The sequence below is a fragment of the Acinonyx jubatus genome, chromosome A2 (genome assembly GCF_027475565.1).
Source record: "Acinonyx jubatus isolate Ajub_Pintada_27869175 chromosome A2, VMU_Ajub_asm_v1.0, whole genome shotgun sequence".
Taxonomy (NCBI): Eukaryota; Metazoa; Chordata; class Mammalia; order Carnivora; family Felidae; genus Acinonyx; species Acinonyx jubatus.
The window spans coordinates 141458710-141474281 of NC_069383.1; the positions used below are offsets into that span (position 1 = coordinate 141458710).

At 42.8% G+C, this 15572-nt stretch overlaps 1 protein-coding gene across 7 annotated transcripts in view; it reads left to right on the plus strand.

The window, feature by feature from the left end:
• The first annotated feature begins 551 nt into the window (after positions 1-551).
• ERC2 (ELKS/RAB6-interacting/CAST family member 2) overlaps positions 552-15572 on the plus strand; it is a 915804-nt gene continuing 900783 nt past the window's right edge. The window contains exon 1 of one of the 7 annotated variants that reach the window (XM_053219211.1): positions 552-721. The gene's annotated coding sequence lies outside the window, so the exon portion shown is untranslated. The remainder of the gene's footprint in view (positions 722-15572) is intronic. The other 6 variants (XM_027039010.2, XM_053219212.1, XM_053219213.1 and 3 more) reach the window with 6 other exon arrangements.

Sequence of the window (15572 nt, forward strand, 5' to 3'; positions counted from 1 at the left end):
GTAAAAATCTTATGAAGTCCCTTCACCCTCCTAAAGAAGATTAAGTTAATAGGGTGCCAGGGCATGGGAACCTCAACCTCCCCTCCCCTCTAAAGCTTAACTTAAAAGACAGTTTGCATCTCCTCTACCAAGTGCCATCCCTGCCCCTGTCGCCAAAGCCACTTGACTAGTCCCAGGAGTGCCTGCCTGCTTTTGGAGGGGGGTACCCGGGAAGGGGCGTCGGGGAGAGGAGAATGAGGGCCACGTGCGTCAAGACGGCCTCCCGGAGGGAGGCGCTTCGAAGACCCCAGCCACCCAGGGCCAGGCGCTCTCTGCTGCCCCCCGCGGAGGCGCCCGCGTCCCAGCCCCGGCCCCCCCAGCGGCTCCTCGGGAATGCTGGGAATGTGAGTCAGGGCCGCGGCGAGCCGGCGAGCGCGCGGAGCGGCCGGGCGGGGGGCCCGGCGGAGCGCAGCCCTGGCAGCGCCGCGCGAGCGCGCGTCTCGGGACTGCGGCGGGTGCCGCCCCCTCGGCCGTCAGCCCCGCCCGGCCCCGCGCCCGGCCCCGGCTCTCGGAGCCGTGCCCTCCCTCCCCGCCCCGCTCCTCCTCCACCTCCTCCTCTCGCTCCTGCTCGCTCGGGCTCCGGCTCCAGCGCCGGCTCCAGCTCCTCCCGGCCGCCCGGGGCCAGGGCGACGTGAGGTTGTAAAAATCCATGTGGGACGGCCCCGGGGCGAGCATCCGAAAGGTGAGACGTCGACGCCGGGGCCGGGGCCGCTGGGCACCCGGCTCCCTCGGGGCGCCCATGCCGGGCATCCCTCGTGCCGGGTCCCCCTCACTAGTGGGGAGCTGCAATGCGTTATCACGGGGAGCCGAGGGGTGAACCATCCGCCTCCCCCGGGGCTTTCTGGGGCGGGGAAAAGGATGGGGCGGCCTAAGGGCGGATTTGCCTTGATGTAGAAACCCCCGGATTGGAACAAGTGCACGGCTTGCACTGGCGCGCGGGCGCCGCTCGCTCGCCCCGGCGGCCCGGGCCACCTCCTGCAGTCCCTCTCCGGCAGCCACCCTCACTGCCATCGCCTTTCTTTTCTCCAGCTCCCCTTTTTCGCCTGGCTTTCCCCCCCCCCCCTTGCCTCGAGGGGTGGGGTGTACGCAGGGGCAAGGGTCTGGGGGAACCCCAAGCAGAACAAAGTGGAGAAAGGTGGAGCCCCAGCCTAGGGGGGTGGGGTGCCTGACTGCCTTGGTGGGCTCCGAGGGGAGTGTTTAAAAAAAAAAAAAAACAAAAAACCCGTGTCAGGGAAAATGAAGCCGGCTTTACTGGGGAGGGGTAGAGGGTGGTGGTGTATGAAAACGAATACGCTGTGAAATTAAACTGAACGGCATTCCTTTCCTCCCCTCCCCATCTCCGAATTATACAAGACAAGGGGTACTTAGAAGGTTGTGCCTTATTTTTTTCTTTCTCCTTTTTTTTTTTTTTTTTTAATTTCGTCCGAGCGTTTGAAAGATCATCTTAGGACAGTGAAGATTAAGGACTGCTTTGGTGCGGGTTAATAAAACAGCGCTCATAAACTCTCGGATCGACCCGGGCTTATTTATTTTGTACTTAAGGGTCTCTGTTCTCCTTTCCAGAGAGGGAGGGTCTGCTCTGTTATGAGCGGATCGATTTTAGGCGGCTACCTGCCTTTGCTGGATGAAAGGCAATTTACTCCCAGAGTGGTGAATTGTCAGGTCCCTCTGTGATTGACAGTTACACCTGCCACTTATGTGGGCAGAACGGGGACCGGTAAAACCTCAAGAGCCAATCAACGCTCGGGAGAGGAGGGCAGCTCCCACTTGTCATGGTTAGTTTCCTGGTTGGCTTTTTAAATCAGTGGTTTTACTTAACCATTGGTTTCCACCAGGTATGAGGCTCCAGCTGTGAGAGGCAGACAAGCGGGAGGAAAACTCTTCGAAAATGGGCTCAGAAGCAAGTATACTTGACTTGTGTTTGTTTCTTCTCTGCCCCTTCCTCCCCTCACTAGTTGTGGTAGTTGGGGATGCTCAGGCCATTGGCTTCAAAAAGATGAAATGGATCTGTGTAAAAAATAATGCAGTGGTGTTGGGGGGGGGGAGTATTAGGGGGTTAGAATTGCCCACCTATTTCTCTAGAATTGCAGACTTCTTTATAAGTGACACCATTTACTGTTGAGCTATCTGGAAAAAGGGTGTGGCACTTTGTCTCCTATGGTCACTCTTGTCCTTGTAAAGTCACATAGTTTTTCAGTATATAGTACTTGGTTCTTGGCTCTATTAATGGATTTGTAAGATATTTTTGAAGCAGACAAGCATGCCTTGTTAGGATGACCACGGATTGAAGGGATTCCGTTAGTTTTTGACAGTGTAACTCAACTTCTGGAAGTGAGGGCTTGCCTTCTTCACTTACAGTTTGGCTGTCAGTTTGGAGGTGGCAGTGGGGTCAAGCCAGATCATTTCTGGAGGGTAGAAGAGTTTGCTTTTAAGGTGAGTTTGCTCCTAAGGTGAGCCATCTTGTCTGTCTGCCTCTGTGCTTTAATAAAAGCCTTGCACAGTTTGGGAGGGTGATGTGTGGATGGTGATGGAAGCATGGTTTCACCAGCAAGATGTTCATGGGTGGAGGGAGTATGGTCTCAATTCTCTATTAGTGAAAGCCTTATTTTTTTCAGTGCCCTTTTCCTGAATTCACTAGAAAAGTTACTGATCAGAGAGCTGTTACCTTATAGAAGCTGTATCTGGATGTGACTATAAAGCTGTGCATTCAGTGTTTTGTGAACAGATGGTGAGTCAGAGTATACTGATTAGGGTGGTTATCATGTAGGAGCCAGGTTTGTGAGGGTAGTATTATTACTATTACTATTATCGCTATTGCATATGCTAGCACTTTGTGGAGTATTTTACATACATTATCTTTTTAAAAACTTTCAGAGATCCTATGAGGTAGGTGTTATTATTACCCCCAAATTATAGATAAGGAAGCTAAAAGGAGTTTTGTATCGTGTCACAGTTTAGTGTAACAGTGATCTCTTCAGCACAGGTTTCTCTGACCCAGAGCCTGTGACCTTGGCTATGGCCTTGAATTCGAATTTGGGTTGTGCTGTCTATGTGTCTGTTCTGAAGTATGGCCTCTCCCAGCATACATAGGGCCTGTTCTGTTAAGAGTCCATTGCGATGTTAATGACCTTTGCACTGTCCTATGTGTCTTGCCACTCTGAAGGCTGTCACTTCTTACCAATAGGCAAATTTAGTAACTTCGTGTATTATATATTTCTGGTAGGTCAACTTTAGCTGAGTGGAAATTGGTTCCAAATGTAATGATGATTATTTAAAAGAAGATAAAACAAAACAAAACCCACACTCTTCTATTTTTATTGATACCTTAAACTTCCAGTTGGAGTTTTGAATAGGTATTGGTTGAATACATGATCTTATTCAGTTGGCTTTTTTCCCCCCATTTGCTAAGGGATTGGAATTTTATTTTCTCTTTCACTTACAAAGAGACTCTTTTTCATTAGTGAGTAAATATAATTATATTTAAAATTATTCTATTAAAATAGTATGGCCTCCTTATTTTATTTTGTTGGAAAGGCCACAAGACTTAAGCCTTATCAGCGTCTTCCTATTGGTGAAACTCAATGGTCATGGTTTGCCAAAACAGATACCCTCAAATATGAGTTTAAATGAATGGAATCCATAAATTCACCTCAACAGACAGTCTTTGACTTTGGTGATATTGACTTTGTATAATCTACATTTTTGTTTGTTTTATTACAGACACCCTTAAATGCCTTTTATCAGATAAGAAGTTAACATTTTGGCTGTTATATGGGAGACCTACCAGTCAACAGTTTAGTTTCAGCAAGGTTTATATTATTGCTTGATACTTTGTTGTGACTTTCTTTTAGAAAAATAAACAAATGGAAAATGAAAAAGCACTGATATTAATGGGAATGTAGATCTCATAAATCTAAAACAGTTGATCCAAAGACAGACATCATTGGATGTACCAAAGACAGATATGCTTCACACTGTTCTTTCTTATGTGAAGAAAAGGAACAAAGTGAATCAACATGTAAGAAATGCTAAAAAACATCAATTGATAGAAGTTATATTAGGCAACTTTTGCTCTGTGTCAAAACTTTTTGACTTACAGCAACAGGTATTAATTCTCACACTCCTGAATTTTTAAGTTGACTGTGATTTGGCTGATCTAGGCTGGGCTCTTGGGATGGCTGTCCTGTGGGCTACATGTTGGGTTCTGGTCTGCTCCCCATGTGTTCTTGGGCCTAAGCAGAAGGGATCGCAGCTACTTAAGGCATGCCCCTCTTGTGGCAGGTAACTGGATTTGATAGCCAAGTCAAACTGCACAAGCAAATGTCATTTTCACTAATGACCTTTTTGGACATAGCATGTCACATGGTGAAGATCAACATCCATGGGTAAAAGTAGACTCTGCCCATAGTAGAGGAGGGAATATTTGATGAACTGTAATCTGAACTCCCACAGCTTATAAAAAGTAATGTGTGTTAGAGAATTTTATAATGTTTTTCTTCTTATTCTTAGGGAATACAATCTGCATCCTCTCTGTCCCACAACTAGCTTTATGACATACAAACCTAACGTTTAACTTTTACATTATAGGAATATACCATGTTTGATTCTAGAGGATTGACTATAAATGTGAGTATGAAATGTACATGAATTACTTAAACTATCAAGGCACTGTTTATTAGAGCCCACTGTGTTCCAAGAGACGAGGCTCAATGGAATAATGAACACAGGAGTTTTTGTCAGATGTGGGTTCCGCCACCATAGCACTTATTATTAGGGGTGGGTGTCAGGAAAGACTTCTTGGATGAAATGGCATTTTCCTGGACCTTGAAGCAGAGATAGTGTTGGAAATACATATAGAGCATATAGATAAGTATATAGTAGAAATGTAAGGAGAACATCTAGATATAATGAGTTATTCCATTTGATCAGAGGGTAAGATAGGTGAGTAATAATAACAACAGTAATTATAATGGTAGTAATTACAGCTCTACCTTTATTGAGCTGTTAACTACTGTGCTTAGCACTTTACCTAAAATGTATAATTTAATACTATGATGGACATTACTGATTGCCTATCCAATATTCATTCTCTCCTTTCTAACTAAAAGAACCTCAATTTTGTTTGAGATGGAAATATGCCCATCTCACTCTCCAAGACTCTTTTACAGCCTGGAGTGGCCATGAGACTCAGGTCTTATAATGATGTAAGTGGATGTTGTTGGATGAGGGCTTTCCTAAAAGCTTAGTGAGGAGGACACATGTGGCTAGTATACCGCAACAGCTTTGGCCCCTTTCTGCTTCTTGCTCCTGGGAACATAGGTGCAGTGCCTGAAAGGGCAGCAGCCAACTACCGCAACAAAGATATTAAAAATGGCAAAACCATTTTGAATGGTTCCATGGTTCCATTTTAATGACAGTTCCATAAAAATGGAACCTGGAAGGATCTTGATCTCAATGATGTCATTGAGCCATAGTACCAGCCTAGACTGACTTCTCCCATACTTCTTATTGCATAAAACAAATTACCTCCTTACTTGCAAGCCACTATTTGTTGCTTGTAGTCAAACACAATCCTCACTGTTACACACTCTCAAGACGCTCTCAAAGTAGATGCCATCATACTGTTTTAAGGGTGAGAACATTGACACTCAGATTAAGGAACTTGCAGATCTAGGATTTATTACTATGTTATTTTGACTTCCAGGCCCATCATCTTGCCTTTGGCCCGGCAGGATCAGTACTACAACAGAGATAATGTTGGAAGAGTAGGTTGGAATAAAATTGAGGTAACTGCATTCCAGGTTGAAAAGTTTGAGTTTATTTCATGGGCTAGATAGTATAAGATGATTTGAAAAAGAAAGATTGGGGGTTAGAAGACCATTGAGGCCTAAGTATGTGGCACCCAGTGCTTTAGTGTGAATGAAAGGTAGAGGAAAACTGGGCATGAAGCAAAGCTGGGCACATGAGAAAAGAATGAAATTGAGTGAATACACATCCTAGCTGGCTGTTAACCTGTAGTCTTCTGAGAACAAAATGAAAGTGTCCTGAAGGTTAGTATTAACTTCTACTAATGGCTTCACATTTGCCAGGAAATAAGGAATGAGTAATGTAGAGCATTGCTAATGGGATGTGAATCATTATTTAGTGCAGTAGGGTGGGGACTACTTACCGTCCATACCATTTATTGTGTGACATGATTTTGGTCTGGGTCTGGCTCTATTGTGCCAGTTAAAGAGAGCAAAGATGAAGGGTAAGGCCAGAGGGTGGTGCAGCCGTACAACAAATCTATCAATGGACTTATTTCTACATCTGGTAAACATTCTGGAGCTTTCCTGGGGGTGGGGTGGGGTCACTTTAACTTCCTGGGCCTCCTTCCCCCCTCCCCCCCTCTACTTTTTTAATCTGTAAAACAAAGGATTTGGTTTACATTAGTGGTTTTTCTAATGTTTTTCAGCTGTAGAAACTTTTTTTGTGTTTCCTAAATAAAAGCTTATCTGGACCCTCAGTATAGTTATAGAAAAAAATCAGAGTTGCTCTCAAAATTCAGAGTCCAGGTTTGTGTTGTTTGAGATGTCTTCATGTTTAGGGCACTGCTCTAAAAAACACCCTCTGAGGTCTAGGATTTGAGAACCTTAGAGCTGTCTAGTTGTTTTATTGGAGCATTCTCTTTAACAAATCCCTTTGTTATTCCACAGCTTGTTGGTCTTAGTATCACCTTTGGTAGAGATTGTTTATGTTCACCCTAGCTACTTTTCTCTCCTTCCAGGTGTATGTTGGAAGTGACTAGTGTCACTTCTATGCTAGAATATTTACTTTCCAGTGTGAGACCGAACAGTGCTTGCTTTCTGCTGTGATAGTTATGGAAGCATGTGTTGAGATGGAGTCTTCATCTGCCTGAGTCCCTTAGTCACTAAATGAGCAACTGGCATTGGACATATAATGAGACCAAGAAATAAACCTTTGTTGTTTTAAGCCATTGAGGTTTTGTGATTGTTTGTTGATGTGGCACTCTTTTTAAAGCATAACCTTCCTGATAGATTATCTTTTAGTACGTGTGCCAAACTTTAAGTATTTTTTTAAAAATATATGAAATTTATTGTCAAATTGGTTTCCATACAACACCCAGTGCTCATCCCAAAAGATGCCCTCTTCAATACCCATCATCCACCCTCCCCTCCCTCCCACCCCCCCATCAGCTCTCAGTTTGTTCTCAGTTTTTAAGAGTCTCTTATGCTTTGGCTCTCTCCCACTCTAACCTCTCTATCTTTTTTTTTTCCTTCCCCTCCCCCATGGGTTCCTGTTAAGTTTCTCAGGATCCACATAAGAGTGAAAGTATCTGTCTTTCTCTGTATGGTTTATTTCACTTAGCATCACACTCTCCAGTTCCATCCACATTGCTACAAAGGGCCATATTTCATTCTTTCTCATTGCCGCGTAGTACTCCATTGTGTATATAAACCACAATTTCTTTATCCATTCATCAGTTGATGGACATTTAGGCTCTTTCCATAATTTGGCTATTGTTGAGAGTGCTGCTATCAAGCATTTTCTTTTATACAAGATTTTATTTTAATATAATCTCTACACATAATGTAGGGCTCGAACCTGGACCCTAAGATCAGGAGTCACATGCTCTACCGACTGAGCCAGCCAGGCACCCCATCATTTAACTGTACTTTTTAAGTGTCTTATGGATCAACCTGAAACCTGGCCAACTTGTCCTTACTTTATGGTTAGGAAAGCAGTGGGCAGACATCTGCATCAGCTGCCTATGCAAGTCTCCATACTAATAGATTTCTTGAATTGGAATACTTACGTTTAGTAACATTCTCTTTTATGTAAAAAGAAGTCTGAAGATATATTGTGTAGTGCACCTTACTTTTATTTAAAAAAGGCTTTAATTTAATGCCTTGTTATTTTTTTTATTTTTTAACTTTTTTTTAGAGTGAGAGAGAGAAAGCTAGAGAGTGAACAAGGGAGAGGGGCAGAGGGAGAAAGAAAAAGAATCTTAAGCAGGCTTCATGCTCAGTGCAGAGCCTGACGTGGGGCTCGATCCCAGGACCCCGGGATCATTACCTGAGCTGAAATCAAGAGTTGGAGGCTCAGCTGACTGAGCCGCCCAGGTGCCCCCTTCCCTGTTGCTTTTTTAGGTAATAGAATCTCAGTGGCTTGGGAAAGAATAATGATTATAAGTTACCATAATAATGGCTACTATTGATTGAATAATCATTCATTGATTTGTGAAATACTCATTGAGCACCTACTATGTGATAGGTACTGGGGGGTATAGAGGTAAACCAGAGATAGTTCTTCATCTGGAGCTCATACTCTAGTTGGGAGTTGTAGCTAAGTTAGCTCTGTTCTGTGAAGGATACCATTCACCGAACATTTATTATGTGCTAGGTGCTTTATATTCCTCATTTCAAACTACCTATAATGGTAGGTATATTATTCCCATTTTGTAGATGAGGAAACTGAGGCTCAAAGAATTTGCTAAGCTCTATGAAGGGAAGAGCTTTTGCCTTTTGCTCTATCCCCAGTGCCTAAAAGAGTCTTTAACACATAGTAGATGCTCAAATAAATATCTGTTGATTGAATAAATGAACAGAAGGATTTGCTCAAAGTTAATGCTGTGGCAGATCTAGAAACTGAACCTGCATCTGCCTGACCCTCAAGGTTCCTAAATTATCGCTTGCCATCGTAGTAGTAGTGTATGGCCCCTTGATTACAGCAGAAACAACCCTGAACCCAGTGTCAGTGCAAAGGCACCAGGAAGAGCCAGGCTGGCTTTTTTTCACTGCTCGGGCTGAGTCCTCTTTGTGATTTGCTATTCACTGTGCCTTAGCTGGGGAAGGTCAAGGCTACAACCACACTGACTTAATTGCTCATATAAATGGTCACCCCTCTCTTGGGCCAGTTCAGCTTCTGCCGTTGTCAGATTGCCTTAGTCCTTGGCTGGCTCTGTTTCCCAGCGTTGTACCTCAGGTTGTGCTTTTAACTTTTGGGCATTCCTTTTCCACTTCCATCTTTCAGATTTATTGCTTTGAAGTTCCAGGAAATCTCTAGTTGCTGGCACCTAGTGGGCACTCAACAAAATTAAAAAGAGAATGAAGAGAAGTGAAAGAAAGGCAGCCAGCACTTTCAGGAAGGAACTAAGTGATTACTTTTTCTTGGAAGTTAATAGTGAGATTGTGGCCCCAGTGGATGAAAAGTGTGGGTTGGGTCGGAGGGCATCTCTGGGGTACACCTGTGGATGAAAGGCCAGTGACAGTGATCATAGATGCCTTATACAAGCAGCTGTACTTTGCCATGGTTTGTTTTTTAGATTCTACATTTTGCTCACTTGATTCTCTTATATGTGTGCAGTGTGTTTGCACGTGTGCATGCCAGGTCTGTTAGTGTTCCTGTTCCATTTTTTTTCCTTCCCTGCCTTGCAGCTTTTCACCCCTAAAGGTAGTTGTCATTACATGATTTCAGAGTATGAATGAATTGCAGGCAGCAAAGTGCATTCCCTGTAAATGTATTAAGAGCAAACTATTAATTCAAGGCAACTTCTTAGTGGCTTAGAAGACGAGAGCTTGAATGGGAATTGAGCAATGTGACTGTTCTGTAGGAATACTCTTATACAGACTGTCAGAGGCTTTCCACTAAAGCAGCGTGGCTAATTATAATAAGAAAGGGCAGGGTTTTATATGAAAAACTAAACCTAGTTATGCATTGTAGTTACTAGGTCTTATGTAGCAAGTTTCTCTAAAACAAGGTGGGTGTGGTCGAGGTGGGAAGTTCATCCTCTGTGGGTCCAAGGTGACTGAAGTGGGTACAGGGTTTTGGAGTTGCCCTGTTGGTGAACTCTGTTCTGAAGGTGGAGGTTTGAGCTGCTCTGCAAGATGTGTGGTTGGATTGGTGCGATGTTCTCTGGTTATTTTCTTGGTGAACTGGTGGCTGCCAAACTCCTACCAGGATGGCTTTCTTATGCCTAGTTGAAGGCAGTTTAACCATGCTGCCTTCCTTTCAGCCAGCTCCAAGTTAACTGTCATCACCTGTAGGAGCAAGATTGTGGTTCAAAGGGCAGGATCCTGGGAGCAATGTTGTTGACTCTTTCACATTTGGCTCTCAGAGGAGGGCTTTTGATGTATCTTCTTTCCTTCCTGTGATGTGTGTGTGTGTGTGTGTGTGTGTGTGTGTGTGTGTGTGTGTGTGTGTTCTTTCTGGGTAAAGTTCCCTCCTACCCCTTCTTTGTTTTGCATTTTGGCCCTTTAACCATCTTGTTCCTGGAAGTTCCCCATGGCAGGGTGGGGGTGGGGTGCGGGAAGCAGGAGGTTTGGTTGTGAATGTGTTTGGCATTCTTAGGAGCATGTTGAAAATAGATCTTGTTTGAGCTGGGTGGATACAAAGGCAACTGAGTTTCAGTGGCTGCTGTTCATTAGGCTTGTAAGCATGGAACAGTTAGCAGGGGTACACAAGGGAAATTCTTTACCTTTTCTGTTAAGTCCAAGACAAAACTATCTTTTTGTACACAGGCTTCAAATACTCTGACAGGCCACCTTGAATTCAGTAACATGAATACTTGCTTAGAATAACTTCAGAGCAGATCCTTTTGGATATATAGATGTGAGTACTGACCTGTGGGTCAAATGACCTGAGTTCCATTTTTGGCTTTGCCACTACTTTTCTCCTTATTTGGGGATCTCTTGGTATGTGTCAAAATCATCTGGTCTCTTTCCAGATCTAAAATGATATTTTTTTACAATAGTTTTTTTCATGCAAAGAATTAAGTAATTGGCATTTTTTAAATGTTTATTTTTGAGACGGGGGGAGGGGCATAGAGAGAGGGAGACGGAGGATCCAAAGTGGGCTCCACACTAACGGCAAAGTGCCCAATGTAGGGCTTGAACCCACAACCCGTGAGATCATGACCTGAGCCAGAGTTGGACGTTCAACCAACTGAGCCACCCTGGTGCCCCAGTAATTGTCATTTTATTAGCTATTTTATCCTGGAAAACAAGAATGGCTAGTGTACTTTCATGATGGACTTTATTAACAAAGAGTTAAGTGCTTATATTATATATTCAACAAATGTGCGTGTGCTTGCTTCTTGCCAGCCCTCTCCTGGGCACAGGGAATGCAACTGTAAACAGAGCAAGTGATATTTAGGGGCTCTGGGATTGTAGCCTTTAGTGAGGCACTAGACAAATAAGCAGGCTATTGTAATGGGAACTATTATGGGGGAGCACCCAGGGTGTCACGGAGGGCTTAGGAGATTCATGGATGAAGGCTGAAGAGGGCTTCTTGAAGAAGGTGACACCTAGGGTGAGGTGGAGCACTAAGTGGAGTTAGCTGGGGTGCCCTTCGTTTTGATGGTAGAAGGAACAGTCTAGGTCCAAAGATGAGCAAGAGAATAGGAGATTTGGGATTTGGGGAGGTGAAAGTAGACCTGTGGAGCTGGAGATTAGCTTAGCTGGGGATGCCAGATGATGAAAGAGGGCAGACAGAGTGAAGGCATGAAGACCCTGTGATCCATTAAGGAGATGAGGTTCGAACTTAACCATCAAGGGGTTTCATCTCTGACACAACCAAAGATGCTGGATTCTCTTTATTCTTTCATTTTACTTTCATGGCAATAACTACCTGCTTTTGGTGTTTGTGGGAGTATAGGGTTTGAAATTGGCATGAGCAAGTAGTAGAATGACCTGGAAAGCAATAGAAAGATTGTGAATATGGTCTTGGGAATCCTAGCACTGCCCATTATGATTCCATTGACCAAACACAATTTATGCAGTTTTAATACCTTTAAAAGACCACTTTCCAGGTGAAGATGCTCCTGTTCTATAATGGGACTCCACACTGCTTGTTGGCTTTGAGAATCTCTCCAAATGTCATCAGGGACCAAGTTCTTTTCAGTGAGTTTTGAGTAGAGCACAGAGAGTATGGCTCTTGTTTTAAAATCTTTGAACATGTTTACAGTTGGCATTAAACTGACGTGGTTAGACTAAAAGGAAATTCATAGTATACAGCTTCTGAAAGTGGTGTAAGAAAGTTCACGAATGGAAATGGTGTACTCCCTGAAATGTACAAAACTGAGAGTTATATGCTGGAACCACATTCAACAATGCCCTATGCATATCAGTTGCCTATGACTTTACTTTTGTATGACTTACACCACTTTGTACTTTAGATGGTAACATTGCTAAAGTCCCTTTCATAACATTAATCTTGACTTCTGTGCTTCAACTTATGAACCAATGTTTTGAGCTATTATAATCATGATCTTAACTCTCAAGAAGTAGTTTTATTTCAGCAGCACTTACCATATTTGTATAGCAGAGTTTGTGTGATTATTTGAATATTTCTGGAATCTTGTCATTATTTTATAAAAAGTAAGTGGAAATGGAAAAATATAGGCAGTAATGTAGGGAGAAGTATGAGCCTTATAAATTTAATGTAATTGAGGCAAAGATGGAAACCATTAGACATGCCCAGTATGGATGGTGTTTACCTTCAGTCAGATGCTTTGTACTTAGGTTGGCCACCTGTATATAATTGTGAGAGATAAGAACAAAATTGAAGGCTATGGACATATGAGGTGTTAGAAAAAAGCTTTGGGGGATTATGATAAAGGACAAGATATAATTTGGGATTTTATTATTTATTTGTTTTGGTAACAGAGCTTCCCTTTTTAACATGTTCAGCTTTTAAAAAAGCACATATTCAGAAAATCATTTTCTACAAAAGTAGGGTATAGAAATTGAATTTCTCATCACTCTTTTTTTTTAACATTTATTTATTTATTTATTTATTTATTTATTTATTTATTTATTTGAGAGAGAGAGAGCAGGGAAGGGGCAGAGGGAGAAGGAGAGAGAGAATCTTAAGCAGGCTCCATGCCCAGTGTGGAGCCCAATGACATGGGGCTTGATTTCACGACCCTGAGATCATGACCAGAGCTGAAATCAAGAGTCAGATGTTTAACCGACTGAGCCACCCAGGTGCCCTGAATTTCTCATCAGTTTTATTTATGAGAGTCCACCAGAGTCAGTAACCTATTCCCCTGGTTTGCTAATTGGCACAGTTGATCACTGTGCTAACAAAATTCTCTGTGTATTTTGGCAAGCAAGTAAAGAGAAACCAAAGCAAATAAAATGGTACTTAGCAAAGGATACGCTTCAATGGATTTTCTTGATGCTATGGTTTCATTTGGTGCACTAGAGAGCAGAAAAGACTCAATGCATCTTAGTCTTCATCATAAGCCTTAATGATGCTAAGATGGTACATTTGGAGGCAAAGAGAAAGGGTAGAGTTAAGGTTTGTGTATTGTTATCCCCATAGCTCCCTAATTCTCCAGGTCAGGAGGGTATGGTGGTGATCTGTCTGTCTTGGAAAATCTGTTATATCTGGGAGTTTATCTAACTTCCTTTGTGGGCTTACCCCACTTCTAAGCAAAGGCTTGAATTGGATGCAAAATTCTAGTTCCTTTTCATGCCTCTTGTGGTTAAATGGCGAATGATAAATCATGGGAGGTGTTAATCGGGTGGAAGATGGAAAACGATAGCTCTTTGATTTTTAATCTCTTCTTGAAACTGAGAGACTTAGTTTAAAAGGCAGGTGACTATTGGGCTAGAAGTTCACGAAGCTAATAAGTAACTACTATGTGGCAGGCATTTTGCTAAGCATGTTTAAGAATAATCTCATTTAATTTTTACAGTAAGTCCATGATCCAAGTATTATTTCTCATGATGAGGAAGTAAGTGTTTAGAGAAGTTAAGACACTTGCCTTCAGTGGCAAACCCTGAGACAAGTATTCTTGTGAAGGTAATTATTTGCTATCACCAGTAGGTGAACCAGGGTATGAGGTAGGGAAGAGAAGGCAGACAACAGATGGGACATTATTCAGGAAGTTACTCCAGTGGTGACTGGAGTTTAATCTCACAAGGAGACTCTGAAAATGGGGTAAAACCCCTCCCTTAAGATGATCTCACATGAGGGTTAAGCGAGCAGGGATGTGTAACCAACCACCAGCTTCTGTCAGTTTTTTTTTCTTTTCTTTTTTAAAATATATTTTTATTATTCTTATTTTTTTATTGTGGTAAAACATATGTAGCACACATTTACCATTTCAACCATTTTTAAATGTACAACTTTGTGGTTTTAAGTACATGCACAATGTTGTGAAACCATTACCACCATCCATCTTCGGAATTTTTGCATCAACCCGAAAGGAAACTCTATACCCACTAAACATTGACTTCCCATTCCCTCCTGCCCCCAGTCTCTTGGCAACCATTATTCTACTTTCTGTCTCTTTGAATTTGACTATCCTAGGTACCTCATGTGAGTGGAATCATATAATATTTGTCCCTTTGTATCTGGCTTAATTCACTTAGTGTTATATTTTCAAGGCTTATCCTTGATGTAGCATGAATGAGAATTTCATTCCTTTTTAAGGATGAATAATATTCCATTGTATTTACATACCACATTTTGTTTATCCATTCATCTGTCAATGGACATTTGGTTTGTTTCTACCTTTTGGATATTGTGAATAATGCTTTGGTGAACACAGACATATAAACATCTCAACCAGTTGTTTTTGAAGGTGGTTACTTTCCTCGAACTTGTATCTTGCACCCTACAAGAGCAGAGTAGTTTTCCAGGGTTCAAAAGAAGTCTTCAGCAGGGATGCTGATATTGGTGGTGTAAAGTCCTTTGCTCTAAAATGTTCAAGTCAGAGGGCGCCTGGGTGGCTCAGTCAGTTGAGCGCCTGACTTCGGCTCAGGTCATGATCTCACGGTTTGTAGGTTCAGGCCCCATCTCGGGCTCTGTGCTGACAGCTCAGAGCCTGGAGCCTGCTTCGGATTCTGTGTCTCCCTCTCTCTCTCTCTCTCTCTCTCTCTCTCTGCCCCTCCCCCACTCGTGCTCACTCTCTCTCTCTCTCTCTCTCTCTCTCTTTCTCTCTCTCAAAAATAAATAAATGTTAAAAAAGTTTAAAATGTTCAAGTCAGAGGGACAGTAGAAGGGTACTTAACAGCATCTATTCATAAGGTTAACACAAGTAAGTGGAGAAGCTGGTATTTGAATCTTGAACTCTTGACTCAAAGCCCATGCTTTTAACTGCTCTGCACTAAGCGGCCTTTAATTACAAGTGTAATAGTACTGGGATACAAAGATGAATGAGACACGGCTATTGCCTTTAAGGATCTATCAGGGTTGAATCATCTGTCTTGCACAAGGCTCACGGAATGACAGTGGCATCACTTGGTGCAATCTGGAATGCACAGAGCCATTCATTGTAAGATGGAATCACAGACAGCAGGTGCATGGGGCCCCTTTCTTTGACATCCTGTGGTGAGGCATGCTTGGGCCAGACATGACTGGACTCTTCATGGGATTGTGCTCCAGGGCAGGCACTCACACACGTGATAACCATTGATGTGGTGAGTTCTAGCCTACACCCATTGATGTTTTCTGCCCTTCACTTGAGCTGTTTGCATAACTATATTATCTCAGTAGGGTTTATCCCCCTTCAGGCCTCTCCA